The 16,548-nt window shown below is 40.8% G+C and overlaps 1 pseudogene; it reads left to right on the top strand.

Annotated features, from left to right (window-relative positions):
• The first annotated feature begins 1,572 nt into the window (after window positions 1-1,572).
• Window positions 1,573-4,476, top strand: LOC149550980 (extradiol ring-cleavage dioxygenase-like; annotated as a pseudogene).
• Window positions 4,477-16,548: the final 12,072 nt, after the last annotated feature.

The raw sequence follows: 16,548 nt of genomic DNA, 5'->3' as shown, positions 1-16,548 counted from the left end.
TCTTATCCAAACTAGTGCAGATTTGCAGAGGTCCTACTCAGGGTTGAATTCCAGTTTCCATTTCGCAACCATCACTAGGTGTTTACCAAACTGCTAGGTTCCAGCCATGATCAACTCATGGTCAATTTTTGTAGTGTAGCTAAATAGGAAAAGGGAGCTCATCATCATGAAAATAAACACCAAGCCTGAAAGTTTCCACCTAGTGGAGCACCATTTTCACACGATATCCACCGTGGGTTAGAACGATACAAACTTTCCAATCAAAATCAAGGAAAGACCTAAAGAAATTGAATAAATCATGGAATCCGGAAGAGAAATCTTTGGTCTAGTAGCCCTTGAGGAAAATGAGGGTTCCTCTCCAGAGTCCACAACAATCTTGGATCCAACAACCCTTAGCCAGTTTGACTTAGTGATCATTGTTTTGTCTGCAACCATCGTGGGACCCTCCAGTGAGTGGGGGCGAAAATAGGCACAACCGTTAGGAATATGACATGGCATTGTTAGGCTAGGATTAACCATTGAATGCAGCACCCGGGCATTCAGAGACTTGGTAGACAAGACCAACTCGAAATTCGGGCACACAGGTACACGCTTTAGAGGAGAGGGTAAAGGTGGAGGGGGGATCCAACCCCTCGAAGACTGAGAGGGCATGAACAGTGGTGCAAGCCAAAGCAAGCGGGAAAATTGCAGAGTGGGATGGGAAAAAGGAATCAAGTTGCAGTTTTTGCACCCCTTTGTTAAGAGTATGCACTATTCTAATTTACATTTCTAATAATGATCTTAATGTGTGTTTCTATGATAACGTCAAAAACTAAATCTTTTGATTATTTTAATCTTTTAATTTATACACATTCCACAACCCATATATAATTACCACTCACAAAATAAATAATCATACTTTTAAACTTTTATAAAACTATAAAATTAGTATAAATTAAAACTAATGAATATTTAAAAATCAAATGACACATTTTTTAATAAACTAAGCTAGCCAAACTTCTCCTCTCAAACCTTCCAAACACTGATTTAAAATTATCTTTAAATAAACACTTCATTTATAAAAACATTTTACATTTGATGAAAGAAGAAAATCACATAAACAAAAATTATAATATAAAAGCACATATTCAAATAAAAGGTGAGATTGATTGATTTTGAAAGATAACAAATTGTTAAAGATTATCAGTCACAGATTGTTTTGGAGCATTTCAAAATTAGCAAGCCTACATTCTGAGAAAGCGATATCCAGTCAGAATGGTATTGTCCATGGAATTTGTTTTTGTACGAGAGATCATTATCTGATATAAAACCTTAAAAGAGCAGTATGTTCGCCGGTGAGCAGATGAATGACGCAATCAAAATATATAGATGACGTATTTGACTCTCCCCCTCAACCAATCACTCTTCTTACCAGCTGGTTTCCTTTATACATACACAGCAGTTTCTTTTAGTCCCCTACGCTCTTTCCTTACCTCAACAAGACATTATAAATACTTGAAGACGTAATTTTCAAATTTCATCCAGAGTGCTTGTTAGTCCAAGAGTTTGCTGTTCATAAACATTGAACAACAAATGGCAATGCCCATGATGAACACATCATTTCCCACGGATCACCGATATTAGCCATAGAACACCGTCCTGCAAGGCATTTCTGCTTAATTGGGACAAGATTTTACAAGAGAAGCCTAAAGCTGTATTGTTCATCTCTGCTCATTGGGAGACTCCAGTTCCCACTGTTAATACTGTGACTAGAAACATCACAATTTATGATTTCTATGGCTTCCCTGAAGAAATGTATAAGGTATGTCCCTTTTTTTGTTTCCATTGTTCGAGATGCTTATTCATCTGCTTTGGTGCCGGCTTGGTTTGGGATTTTGTAAGGTTTTCAATTTGAATTAAGTAAAATTACCACTTCTGGGTTCATTGCTCTTTTGTTATTCAATTATTTGTTATTTCCAAGGGCCAATAAGTCATTGAAAAGCCCAAAATCCTTTCCATTTTACAGATTTAAGATTCTCATTGTTGAATAGGAAATTAAACGTCTTGAGTTTTTCACAGGTAAATATAATAACTATGTCTGGATATGATTCTGTCAAAGTTGTGGATACAAGTAATAATTGAATTCTTTTTTTTGGTTTTACTATCGAATGGGTTTTGCTCAAACAGTTGAAAATTTCAGAGGCCAAATGCTCTGCATTTGTTTGAACCTTTTTCATTACATTTAAGTTGTGCATTTATGAAGCCCAATAATTTTCCACGCAGTTTTTCTGCATTAGTTTTACTTCATTCAGCATATGGTTTTACCGTCTGTGCTTGGGAAACGGACTAGTTTGTGAATGAAGTTTATAAATGTGAGATCATGGAAATGGACTACTAACACCCATGTTTAACAAAGCTGTTGATTTTGTTTGAAAAAGGGCATCTTCAAAACAGGTGATAATCTATTGAATGTAGACCATATTGAGGAGAACCTTAAAGCCTTACCCTCAAAATCATTATTACTTTTTGGGATATTGCTAAAAACCTTGCAATCCGGCCATTGAATTCCATGATATCTGCGTCAGTAAATCTATTTTTCTGATACAGGTTGTCTGACGCATGTCAAAAACTTGGGAGAATGTAGGAGCACAGTTTCATTGATATTCATGGTTATACACAATATGATTAATTTATGGTTGAAATCTACAAGTGACATAATGAAAAGGGATCTCTAACATCCATGTTTAGCAAAGCTATTGATTTTGCTTTGTACTCTTCTTAATTTCATCTATTGATCATTCATTCTGCGGCTTCTAGAACTGTTTCAAGTCAGTCGAGACCTTGATCTAGCAATGAAGAGTTTTTTAAAGCTTTCTGATTTAAAATCAATGACACTACACTTTTATGACTCATTTTCAGACTCAAAGTCCACTTTGCTTATGTGTCTGAATGTGCTTTATTTGTTCTGAACACTAGAAAGATGTATTTAATTCCATGAATACAAAATCCTATACATTCTATCCATGTCACTCAAAATCTACATGCAATACTAAATGCTTGCCTTGATCCCTTTGCCGTAGCTTAAGTTTCCAATTGGTTAAATTGTTAAAATTTCATAGAGTGCAGAGCGAGAACTTGTGAGAAAATTGCAGAGATTCTTTTTAATATGTTTGTCATCCAAAGCTTTCTTCTTGAGTAGAGTTGTTTGCCATACATAACTATTTCAGCTAAGGGAAAATCTTTCTTCTAGGTCTTTATGATGTTATAATAATCACTTTTTGGCAGCTTCAATACGATGCCCCTGGAGCTCCTGATGTGGCAAAAAGAGTGAAAGAGCTGCTGATTAATGGAGGATTTAATACTGTTGAAGAGGATGCAGAGAGAGGACTAGATCATGGTGCCTGGGTACCCCTTTCTTTAATGTACCCAAATGCTGATATACCTGTTTGCCAGCTATCTGTCCAGCCGAGACAGAGTGGTGAGTACCTAAATCATAAGGTTCAAATTCGAGTTCGTCGATCATAAAATTAGAATGAAATTTGGAAAGTGTAAAAATTCGAAAAAAAGTCAACATTAAATATAAGCTATATATATTTATGTATTTATTAATATTTGCTGAAACTCGAATCTCATGGATCAAATTCAACGTATCTTATGACTTAGGTGAGTACCATTACAAGATGGGGCAGGCCTTGGCACCCTTGAGATCAGAGGGAGTGCTGATAATGGGGTCTGGCAGTGCAACTCATACTCTCAGAACTTCGGTTTTTGATGGTAAGGGTGTGGCCTCATGGGATCAAGAATTTGACAACTGGCTCGTTGAATCCCTAATCAATGGCAGGTAAACATACTCTTCACATCTTCTTACATCTTTCCTCTTCATTGTAGTATTGACCAAGGATTTCTTGAGTTTTGCTGATTCTCGGATAAGGTTTAGATTCTCACTTCAAAAAAAACTGCTGGATTTTGTAAGCCTTACAAATTCAGTTGTGGCCTGGATACATTTCTTGCTTGATGTATCAAATTACATTGTTTAATTGTCTCTGAATTAGAATTGCATTTGTTAATAATGATATCTCTCACAATGAAGGCAAGTGCAAATTTCATTGATCCATAATTAGGATGCTAAAAAGCCATTTTAGGAAGCAATATCCAACTTATTGATGGATCATGGAGTATTATCTGAAATATCAAATTAGATTCATTGTTCTTACATTGCATTTTATTTGCATTATTGTAAGTGCTGAAGAGTAGCAACACAAAGATCTCATTTGAGTTTATTTCATGTCACTTTGTCATTTTCAGGCATGATGAAGTTAATCATTTTGAAGTGAAAGCACCTTGTGCAAAAATGGCCCATCCAAGGCCAGAACATTTTCTGCCATTGCACTTGCCCTGGGAGCAGGTGGTAAGGAGACTAAAGCTGAACTCATCCACAATAGCTGGAGCCATGGTACACTCTCCTATTGTTCATATGCTTTCACTCCTGTGCAGTAATTGACATTGCAATGTGGATGCCACTTCAAATAACACTGGTTTTTATTGGAAAAATAGAACAACAATAAAAAAGAGGAGAAGAAAGAAATTTCAGCTTATTTTTGTTGAATAATAGATGTCAATTTATACAATAGCTTGACTCAACAACATTCCTAAATGACTATTAATTAGATTGACAACAAACTCCTTCATAATTGACATCACACACATAAACATGACACTACTGAAACTTATGGACACCTAACTCAACACATCTACAATAAGAACTTGATTCAAACTAAAACTCTTTGACTCAATCCTAAACTAAACTTGTGTTGCCAGCAACTCAACAAGGCTTGCCACATGTGCAACAATTATTATAGACTACCATTGGAATATTAACTCCAACAATTTTCTTATTAATTTTCTAGTCTGATAACACATGGGTGTCTGAGCTCAAACTAGTTGAATATATAGGATTTATGAGCTTCTCATCTTTATTGTTTTCTTTAATTTTCATCACAGATATTATAAGCTACATATATATTATATGGTGTCTGAATCCAAACTGGTTGATATATAAGATTCTATGAGCTTCTGATCTTTATTGTTTTCTTTGATTTTCAAAAAAAAAATTTTAAAAAAAATTTATCTATATATATATATATATATATATGATGCTTTTTCTTTTATCATAACCATACTCCTTTGACTACTATTCTAATTCATTGTTTTGTTTTGTTGTGATTCTGCATTATATATGTAGTTTTTATCAATTCATTTCAGTGTTATACATGGTCCTTTGATTGCTATCCTAATTCTATTTCTATTGTTTTTTAATAATACATGGGTTTGTAACAGATTAATCATTCTCTCCTTCAAGTAGAACCATCATTGTAATTGTTTTGTGATTTTTGTTTTAGTGATTACTCTCCCCTTCACGTAGTATCATTATTCTAATTGTTTTGTGAGTTGTTTTTAAGTTTAATATTTTGTATGCGGTCAATCTTAACTTAATAGATTGATCATTAACTGACAAATTAAGAATATAAATATAATTCAATCATTTAAATTTATTGAAGAATAATTAGAAAATCAAATAACCATTAAAGTATTGAAACGATATGAAGCGATGGATGCCGGCTGGGCTACAACTCTATCCCTAGCCTATGATTGATGTTTGGTCTTTACTAATATTCTTCCCTATGCTATTTGGATTGCCAGTTGTTGGACAAAGTTTGTGTGGGTTCTGGTTTTTGGAAATCTTTTGCAGTCTATTTTGGATTGAGGTTTTTATTGTTTGCATGGCAAGGCCTGGGATTTCTTCCGTGTTGGTGAGAACAGATGGTTCTTCTCCAACTATGCACGCAATGAGATCTAAATCGTTTTATTCAGGGGAGAGCTCCAAGTTGAAAAAAGTTAATGGTTGTTTTCCATGTAGCCATGATCACCCTGTTCTAGTTATTCCTCTAGTAGCTGTAATGGAGGACATTGAATATTGGACCAAGAATGCTTTGATATGCAAATTTCTTGGAATTCGGATTTTCCTTTCTGCTCTTGAGGCATGGATCCATCGCTCATGGTAGGTGGAAGGCAATATGGAGATTATGTTGGCAGGGAATAGCTATTTTTTTGTTGTATTCTCTTTCATGTCTGATCGTGATTGTATTTTTGAAGGAGGCCCTTATTTCTACAACCATGTGGGGTTATTTGTCAAACCCTGGCATTCATGATTTAATTCTACTAAGGATCTCCCTTCAGCAGTGCCAGTTTGGGTTTGCTTGCCCTGCCTTCCCTGCGAATTTTGGCGTGAAGACATCCTCCGACAAATTGCTGCTTTGTTGGGAAAGCTGATTGCGATCGCACATCAATCCCTCGATAAAAAGGTTATTTCTTATGCTAGAATTTGTGTTGAAATTAATTTGAATAACTCATTACCAGATTCTTTGGAAATATTTCTTGGGGCTTCTTCCTGGGTGCAATAGTTAGATTATGAATCCCTCCCTTTCCACTGTCGAATTTGTCATAAGTATGGTCATTTACAGCGTTAGTGCCCCTGTAACTTGACTTCCAAAGGAGTGGATGGTTCTATGGCCGACAATGCTGGTGGTTTGGTAGATACTATAGGGAAAGGACAATCTCATATGGTTAATACTACTGAGGGGAAGAATCAGCAAGATGTTATAGGAAAGGGTAAGGCTCAAATGCAGGATAAGAATGGATTTACCCCTGCTCGCCCACGAACTAAGGGGCAAGGTCAGAAGAGACCTTTGAAAGAAAGAATATCTGATTTGATTTTTAATCGCTTTGAGGTGCTGGATAGTATGGTTCTAGAGGAGGGTATTCCTCTTCCTATCTCTTCTGACCCAGTTTTCCCAGATGAGGGATTTGTACCTAATGACACTTGTGGGGCATCCCAAGTTGTGGTATATCAGAACTATGAGGCCCCTGTAGCTCTTGTGTCAGAGTCTTTGGTGACACCTTCAGTGTCAGATGATAATGACGTTGTTTTGACTGACATGGTTAAGGATGTCCTACCATCAAGTAAGGGTAAGGGATCTCCTCTCCCCTTGGCGTTGATGCATAGACCCTTTAAGCCAGTTTATTTCACTCCCCCTCTAAGGAGTGGGCACAAAATAGACCAAGAGAAGATTAAACTCACAGGAGATATATTGATATAGTCTGGGTCAGTGAAACCTTTGGATGCTCATTTTACCCATTCTACTCAATGATGATTATTCTCTCATGGAATGTTAGGGGGTTAAATAACATCCCTAGACAAAAGGCTATTCAAAATTTGGTGGTTGATCATTGTCCTAATGTTTTTTTTATCCAAGAGACTAAGCTCTCTGTGGAGTCTATGGTCCAACATGCCTCTAGTATTTGGTCTCGTGGCCAATACCAGTGTGTTGGGGCTATGGGCAGTGCTGGTGGTTTAGATATCTTTTGGGATCCGCAAAAAATTTCTCCCCTTGGCTGGGTGTCTTCTCACTCAGCTCTCTCTATGGTGGCTTCTACTTTAGACTTAGGAGAGGTAATCATGGTTACTAATGTGTATGCCCCTGCTGATCTTGTGGGAAAGGAGGAACTTTGGAGGCATATTCAATATGTTAGAAATTGTCACCCTTATCTTTCTTAGGTGTTAGTAGGGGACTTTAGTTCAGTTTTAAGTCTAGAGGAGAAGCAAGGTGGTCTGGCTAGATTGGGGCCTTCTTTTGCTCTTCTTCAGCAATACATATCTCTTTTGCATCTTTCTGATGTTAAGCCTTCTAATCGTCTCTATACTTGGAATAATTGAAGGACTAGGGTTGATGCTATCTCAAAATGTTTGGAAAGATTTCTTGTTCCTTGCTTCTAGGTTAGTGGCACACTTACTCTCTCTTCGGAAATCCTTGATTGGAGGGGTTATGATCATTGGCCAATCAAATTTTCTGCTATTGGGGTTTCTATTCCAAAGCGTCCTCCCTTTAAGTTCCAGTTGATGTGGCTTCATGACTCCTCTCTTCATGATTTTGTTTTATGTTGGTGGAAAGATGGAGCTCCTACATATGGTACTACTATGTTCTCATTTTTTAAAAGGCTTCAATATGTTAAAAGGCAGCTTAGGATATGGAATAGACAATGTTTTGGGAACCTTCACTCTATGAAGAGGCTTGCTCAGGAAGATCTGGATGTCATCACAGGGGAGATTAGAGATCAAAGTTTCTCGGAGGATCTTGGAAGGGCTGAATCTGTTGCTTCTAGAGCTTTAGAAGAATGGGAAATTTGAGAGGAAATTTTTTGGAAGAAAAAGGCTAGAGTTCATTGGCTGTAGGAAGGTGATCAGAACACTACATTTTTCCATAAAATAGTGCAATCTTGCCGGAATCAAAGCAATATCTCTTCTTTTGTTAATTCTCAAGGTATCCAACTGACTTCCTTGCCAGCTTTGTTCCAGGAGGCTACTTGGTACTTTTCTACCCTCTTCTTTGAGGACTCTCCTCCTGTTGATAATGAAGAAAATATTATTTTGTCTTTTATTCCTTCCCTTATCACTCAAGATATGAATGATTATCTCATGCGTCCAATTTATTTGGAAGAGCTAGAGGAGGTGGTTTTTGGCATGCCTAAGGGGAAAGCTCCTGGTCCTTATGGCTTTCCAATTGAGTTCTTTTAGGAATTTTGGGACATCATTATTCATGATTTGTTGGAGGTGGTTAAGGAATCCTATTCTAGCAAGCAAATGCTTCAGGCTTTGAATTCTACTTTCTTGACTCTTATTCCTTAGAGAGAGGGTGCTAATCAATTGGATTTTTTTAGACCAATTGCCTTATGTAATGTGGTTTTAAAAATTATTACTAAGTCGATTGATGAGAGAATTAAAAAGTGGCTTCCCATTATTATCTTAGAAGAACAAGGTGGTTTTGTTGTTGGTAAACAAATTTTGGATGGGGTGGTTATTGCTATTGAGGCTATTCACTCTATGGCTACTTCTAGGGAGAAAGCAATGTTTGTTAAGATGGATATGGCTAAGGCCTACAATAGAGTTAAATGGAGTTTCCTAAGGAGTATTCTTCTTTCTTTTGGATTTAGCTCTGACTGGGTGAGTTGGACTATGAGTTGTGTTACTTCTACCTCTTTTTCTGTTCTTCTTAATGGTCAACCTTCTTAGCTATTTGGTGCCTCTAGAGGCCTCTGCCAGGGTGAACCTCTTTCCCCATATCTATTCATCATCATGGCTGAGGGCTTGGGCAGATTCATTAAGTATAAGGTGTCCCAGAATTCTATTCAGGGGTGGTGGTGGGGTAATGGTTTACCTTCTCTTTCCCATCTTCAATTTGTTGATGATTTTGCTCTTGCGGATCTTGCTAGGATCAAGGAAGCTAAAGTATTTCGACATACTTTGGACATTTATTTGGTAGCTTCAGGCCAGAAAGTTAATGAGCACAAATCTTCCATTTACTTTTTTAACACTCCTGCTTCTATTCAGCACAGGATTGCTGGTATCTTGTGGTTTCAGATTGGGTCACTTCCTTTGACTTATCTTGGCATTCCTATTGCTGTTTCTAGGTAGCCACATCTCTTTTGGAAAAAATTGATTACCAATCTTTAGGATAAGGTAAATCATTGGAATGATAGATGGCTTTCTACTACTGCTCGGGTTACTCTTCTTCAATATGTTATCCAAGCTCTTCCTACTTATAGAAGCATTGTTTAGGCTGCTCCTGTTTACTTTCTCAAAGAGTTTGATGCTCTTTCTCGGTAATTCCTTTGGAGTGGTAATTTGCGTAGTACTAAATGGAGCTTGATTAGTTGGGAGACTGTTTGTAGGCCTAGAAAGGAGGATGGTCTTGGTCTTCGATCAACTCTCTTGAGTAGTCAAGCATTGGCTGCTAAACTTTATTGGCGATGGTGCTCTGGACAACATCAACTTTGGGCTCATATTATCATTCATAAATATTTTCATGGTGCTTATCCTTTCTCTATTTCTGCACTTCCTCTTGAAGGTCATGGCTCAAAGCTCTGGCATACTCTGAAGACAGGTGCAGTGTTAGTCAAGAGGGGTCTTTTATGGATATGTAAGGGAGGTTTTGAGGCTTTCTTTTGGTCTGATGCTTGGGATGGATTCCCATCCATATTATCCATATACCCTCATCTTTAGACTCTTTGTGACTCTTTTCATGCCTCTGGATGGAATAAAGTGGCTCATTACAAGACTCCTTATCAATTGGGACTTGTTGTTGCTTACAGATGGAAGCATTCTTTTGATTGGCCTCCTGGAGGCACACATGTGGATCGTCAAGAGCTTTCTCAGATTTTGGCCTCTAGAGAGTGTTCCTCTTTGCTAGGTCCAGATGTTTTGGCTTGGGGAGGTATCTTTTTTGGTAAGTATCATGTCTCTGCTGGGTATCAGGAGATAACTAGACAATTATTTTGGGATGCTGAGGTCCCTTAATGGAAGCAAGTTTGGAATAAAGTTTCTTGGTCCAAGTGCAATTTTTTCATGTGGCTAGTGGCTCACAACCACTATCTTACGTGGGATAATCTTTGTAAACATAGATTTCAGGGCCCCTCTTATTGTGTTTTGTATGGTAATGGGGAGGAGTTTGTCTCCCATCTAGTCTTTCATTGCTCCTATTCTATTTAGTTATGGCACCTTTGGTGGAGTGCTTGGGGTTGCTCTTGCAGGCATGCTTCGTCTTTGCCTGAGTTTTGGGCCCGCTTGGACAATGCTCCCTCCAAGTATTCTTCTCTCGATGCTGCTTAGATTGCTAGCCAATGGTTCATGCTTTGGCATATCTAGCTGGAGAGGAATTGTCGAATCTTCCAAGATGTTTGGCTTGGTGTTTTGCATCTTTGGTGGAAGATCTCACATTCTCTTCAGGAAACTATTCAAGTGAAGTGTGAGCTAGATGGAGGTATGGATCTAGTTGATCTTGCTATATGCAAGTGCCTCAATTTTTATCTTCAGGATGGGGCTGGAGCTCAAAGGTTTCCTTCTGTGTCTAGGCAACCTCAACATCAGAGGAAAGGTCGGGTGAATCGGGATGGGCATTGGACTCCTCCTCCTTATGGAGTTCTAAAAATTTGATACATAGTGTTTTCAAGGGAGACCAAGCCACCTATGAGTGCATTGCCCATCTCTATTACATATGCATTAATATATGTGTATCATAGTCTTCAAATAGAATGAAAGAATATTCAAAGAACCTTCAAATAGTGTTTGCTAACTTCCAACAACTTGAAACCTGTGTTTTATGTCGAAACTACATAATACACAACAGACAAAAAGCAGAATATGGATCAGAAGGGACCCAAACTTGCATTATGATCCTTTTTTGGTGTTCTCAAATAGTGTTTTCTAACTTCCAACAACTTGAAACCTGTGTTTTCTATCGGAACTACATAATGCATAAAAGACAAAAAGAAAAATATGGATCAAAAGGGACCCAAACTTGCATTATGATCATTTTTTGGTGTTCTCATATAGTGCGTATGCACTATAGTGCGTACACACTATAGCACGTACGCACTATGTGAAGAATAATCTCTCCTTATACCACCATCCCCCATCCCCTACTCTCTCTCTCACTCTCTCAATCCTCTCCCATCCCCTACTCTCTCTTTCTCTCTCTCTCTCTCTCTCTCTCTCCCTCTACTCTCTCTCTCTCTCACTCTGTCTTCTCTCCCGTCTCATACTCTCTCTTGCTCTCTCTCCTCTCCCATTATCTACTCTCTCTCTCTCTCTCTTGGGCTACTCTCTCTATCTATCTCCCTCTCCCACTCCATTTTCGAACACCTACTCTCTCTCACTCTCTCTCCCATCCCCTACTCTCTCTCTCTCTCTCTCGATCTCTCTCCCATCCCCTACTCTCTCTCTCTTACACACACTCCCATTCTCCCCTCTCTCACTCTCCCTCTCACACTCCCTCTCCCACCACTACTCTCTCTCTATCTATCTCCCTCTCCCACTCCTTCTCCCATCACCTACTCTCTCCCATCCCCTACTCTCTCTCTCCTCTCCCATCCCCTACTCTCTCATTCTCTCTCCTATCTCATTCTCTATTCTCTGTTGCTCTCTCTCTCCTCTCTGATCCCCTACTCTCTCTCTATCCATCTCCCTCTCCCACCGCCTACTCTCTCTCACACTCTTTCTCCCATCCCCTACTCTCTCTCTCACTCTCTGTCCTCTCCCATCCCCTACTCTCTCTCGCTCTCTCTCTCCTCTCCCATCCCCTACTCTCTCTCTCTCTCTCTCTCTTGCTACTCCCTCTATCTATCTCCCTCTCCCACTCCATCTCCCACTGCCTACTCTCTCTTTCTCCCCCATCCCCTACTCTCTCTCTCTCTCTCTCTCTCTCTCTCTCTCTCTCTCTCTCTCTCCCCCATCCCCTACTCTCTCTATTAAACACACTCCCATCCCCCCCTCTCTCTCTCACTCTCCATCTCACACTCCCTCTCCCACAGCTACTCTATCTCTCTATCTGACTCCCTCTCCCATCGCCCACTCTCTCCCATCCCCTACTCTCTCTCTCCCACTCCCTCTCCCTCTCCCTCTCCCACCACCTACTCTTTGTCTGTCTCTCTCTCTCATCCCCTACTCTCTCTCTCACTCTCTCTCTCTTCCATCCCCTACTCTCTCTCTCTCTCTCTTACACATATTTCCATCCCTCCTCTCTCTCTTGCTCTCCCTCTCCCACTCCCTCTCCCACCGCCTACTCTCTCTCTCACTCTCTCTCACTCTCTCTCTCCCATCCCCTACTCTCTCTCTCTCTCTCTCACACACACACACACACTCCCATCCCCCCTCTCTCTCTCTCTTGCTCTCCCTTTCCCACTCCCTCTCCCACTGCTACTCTCTCTCTCTATCTATCTCCCTCTCCCACTCCCTCTCCCATCGCCTACTCTCTCTCCCATCCCCTACTATCTCTCTCTCTCTTGCTCTCCCTCTCCCACTCCCTCTCCCATTGCCTACTCTCTCTCTCTCTCTCTTTCCCATCCCCTACTCTCTCTCTCTCTCGCTCTCCCTCTCCCACTCCCTCTCTCACTGCCTACTCTCTCTCTCACTCGCTCTCCCTCTCCCACCACCTACTCTCTCTCTCTCTCTCTCTCAATATCACTCTCTCCCTCTCTACTCTCTCTCCCTTCCCCTACTCTCACTCTCTCTCCGATCTTGTACTCTCTCTCTTTGCCACCCCCTACTCTCTCTCATACTCACACTCTCTCCCATCCCCTGCTCTCTCTCTCTCATACACAGACTCCCATCCCCCCTCTCTCCCCCTCTCCCACTCCCTCTCTCATCATCTACTCTCTCTCTCCCATCCCCTACTCTCTCTCTTTCACACACACACACACACACTCCCATCCCCCCTTCTCTCTCTCTCTCCGCTCTCCGATCCCCTACTCTCTCTCTCACTCACACACTCTCATCCTTCTCTCCCTCCCTCTCCCACTCCCTCTCCCACCACCTACTCTCTCTCTCACTCTCTCTCCCATCTTGTACTCTCTCTCTCTACCACCCCCTACTCTCTCTCACAATCTCACACTCTCTCCCATCCCCTATTCTCTCTCTTACACACACTCCCATCCCCCCTCTCTCTCTCCCATCCTATACTCTCTCCCTGCCACCCCCTACTCTCTCTCTCTCTCACAATCTCACACTCTCTCCCATCCTCTATTCTCTCTCTTATACACACTCCCATCCCCCCCTCTCTCTCTCCCTCTCCCACCACCTACTCTCTCTCTCTCCCATCCCCTACCCTCTCTCTCTCTCTCTCTCCCCTCTCCCATCCCCTACTCTCTCTATTTCACAGACACACACTCCCATCCCCCCCCTCTCTCCTCTCCCATCCCCTACTCTCTAGATCTCTCACACACACTTCCATCCCCTCCTCTCTCTCTCTCTCCCTCTGTCACTCCCTCTCCCACCACCTACTCTCTCTCACACTCTCTCTCTCCCATCCCTTACTCTCTCTCTCTCTCTCTCTCGGGCTACTCTCCTCTCTCTCTCTCTCTCTCTCTCTCTCTCTCTCTCCACTTTCCCATCCCCTACTCTCTCTCTTTCTCTCACTCTCCTCTACCATCCCCTACTCTCTAGATCTCTCACACACACTCCATCCCCCCCTCTCTCTCTCTCCCTCTCCCACTGCCTACTCTCTCTCTCCCATCCCCACTCTCACACACTCTCTCTCCCATCCCTTACTCTCTTTGCCACCCCTACTCTCTCTCACACTCTCACACTCTCTCCCATCCCCTACTCTCTCTTACACACACTCCCATCCCCCCCTCTATCTCTCTCTCCCTCTCTCACTCTCTCTCCCACCACCTACTCTCTCTCCCATCCCCTACTCTCTCTCTCTCTCTCTCTCTCTCCCCCTCTCCCATCCCCTATTCTCTCTCTTTCACACACACACACACACACACACACACACACACACACACACACACACACACTCCCATCCCCCCTCTCTTTCTCTCTCTCTCTCTCTCCTCTCCCATCCCCTACTCTCTCTCACACATACACTCCCATCCTCCCCTCTCTCTCCGATCCCCTACTCTCAATCTCTCTCTCATATCCCATACTCTCTCTCTCTCTCTCTCTCTCTCTCTCTCCCATCCCCTGCTCTCTCTCTCTCACACACTCTCTCCCATCCCCTGCTCTCTCTCTTACACACACTCCCATCCCCCCTCTCCCACTCCCTCTCCCATTTCCTACTCTCTCTCTCTCTCTCACTCTCCCATCCCCTACTCTCTCTCTCTCTCTTGGGCTACTCTCTCTCTCTCCCCTCTCCCATCCCCTACTCTCTCTCTTTCACACATACTCACTCCCATCCCCCCCTCACTCTCTTTCTCCTCTCCCATCCCCCACTCTCTCTCACACACACTCCCATACCCCCATTCTCTCTCTCTTCCACTCCCACTCCCTCTCCCATTGCCTACTCTCTCTCTCTCTCTCTCTCTCTCTCTCTCCCATCCCCTACTCTCTCTCTGCCACCCCCTACTCTTTCTCTCACACTTTCTCTCTCTCCCACCCCTACTCTCTCTCTCCTCTCTCCCATCCCCTACACTCTCTCGCTCTCTCTCTCTCTCTCTCTCACACACACACACACACACAAACACACACACTCCCATCCCCCCTCTCCTCTCCTCTCTCTCTCTCTCTCTCTCTCTCTCTCTCTCTCTCTCTCTCGGTTTGCCTCTCTCCTTCCAAATTTAGCTCTTGACAGTGCATGCACACTAAAGCGCATACACACTAAAGTGCACACACGCTATTAAGACCAAAATTTAAAAACCTTTAAATAGTGTGTGCATGCTATAGCACACACATGCTATTTAAAGCTTTGCATTCTACCAATCCTAAGGCTTGGTTTTGCCTTGGAGATCCAACCCAAAGGTTTGGAGTCTCTAAACTAGTTTGAGACGTGTTTTGTTGCAAACATACAAAAAATGATTGATTTTTCTTGTGTGCTCTCCTTCAAGCTTCTTTGTGGTTGAGCATCGATAAAATTAGGTTACATGACATTGTAGATCTCTATGTTAGCTATATAACCATATAATTTATTTTTTATTTGAACTATTTCAAGCCTTTCAACTATAATTTATTTTGAATGTATGTCCATTTTTTGTCAAAAACTAATATGTACTAATTGGGCTGTAAATTTTAGCTCGTTCATCGAATTTCACAACAACTTAGTTTTTTAGAAACTAGACTCCATTCTACACACTTTGAAAAAAAGAAGTTTTGATTTTATATTAGTTTTCAGTCATTTCTAAGGGGAGCACACAGATATTTCACATTTTTAGGATGTGTCCAATTAAAAAATTCATAAAAAAAATACACATTATAAAATTACCTAAAAAATCTGGTATAAACTACACAATGTTAGGTAACTTTTGACCAGGGCGATTAAAGAATTTCAAAAAAAAAGTTAAAATTTTATGGGAGCCACACTTTGTATTGTGTTATGTTTTTTCTAAATAAACAATACCATTTTTTGTGGCCCCCTTTTTTGAGGACCTAAAACTAAACCATTTTGAAAAAAAAATAGTATTCTGAAAATAACATTTTATTAGCAGCAGTTCATTTCCACTTTGCATATCATTGTAGTTTCTTTCTTGTTTATGTTGTATGATACCAATTCTATGCATGAAACACAACAAACAATAAACGTTTGATTTTCGGAGTTATAAGGGGTTTAAAACGTTAAACGGAGAAATAAGAAGTTGAATGCAAACTGTTTGACATAATTCCTTTCAGCAATTTGGTTTAGTTTTTTGGGACATCCAGGGGTGCCCATTACAGTGGTATCAGAGCTATAAGTCATGCCATCTTGTGGAGGTCTTATAGGGAATTTGGAACAGTCGGATAGAGGGAAAAAGTGTTTGACGATATGTCAAAACACAAAAATTAGAAATAAATAAAAAACACAGGCTAAGCATTTATATTTGAGCATGCGACAGGGGTCTTATAATTTCCACGATACCAGAGCAAGACAAAATAGGATTTCAGATTCACAAAGCAAACAGTCTAGTACATCTGTGTAGGTGGACATTGAATCCAACCATACAGGCACATAGGAGATATTCTTTGATCAGGAAAATAATATGGGTGAT

Source organism: Cupressus sempervirens, chromosome 6 (assembly GCF_028749045.1).
Source record: "Cupressus sempervirens isolate cs-2001-9-10 chromosome 6, ASM2874904v1, whole genome shotgun sequence".
NCBI classification, from domain to species: domain Eukaryota; kingdom Viridiplantae; phylum Streptophyta; class Pinopsida; order Cupressales; family Cupressaceae; genus Cupressus; species Cupressus sempervirens.
Note: the sequence above shows the minus strand (reverse complement) of the source record. Positions and strands in the feature narration are given on the sequence as shown.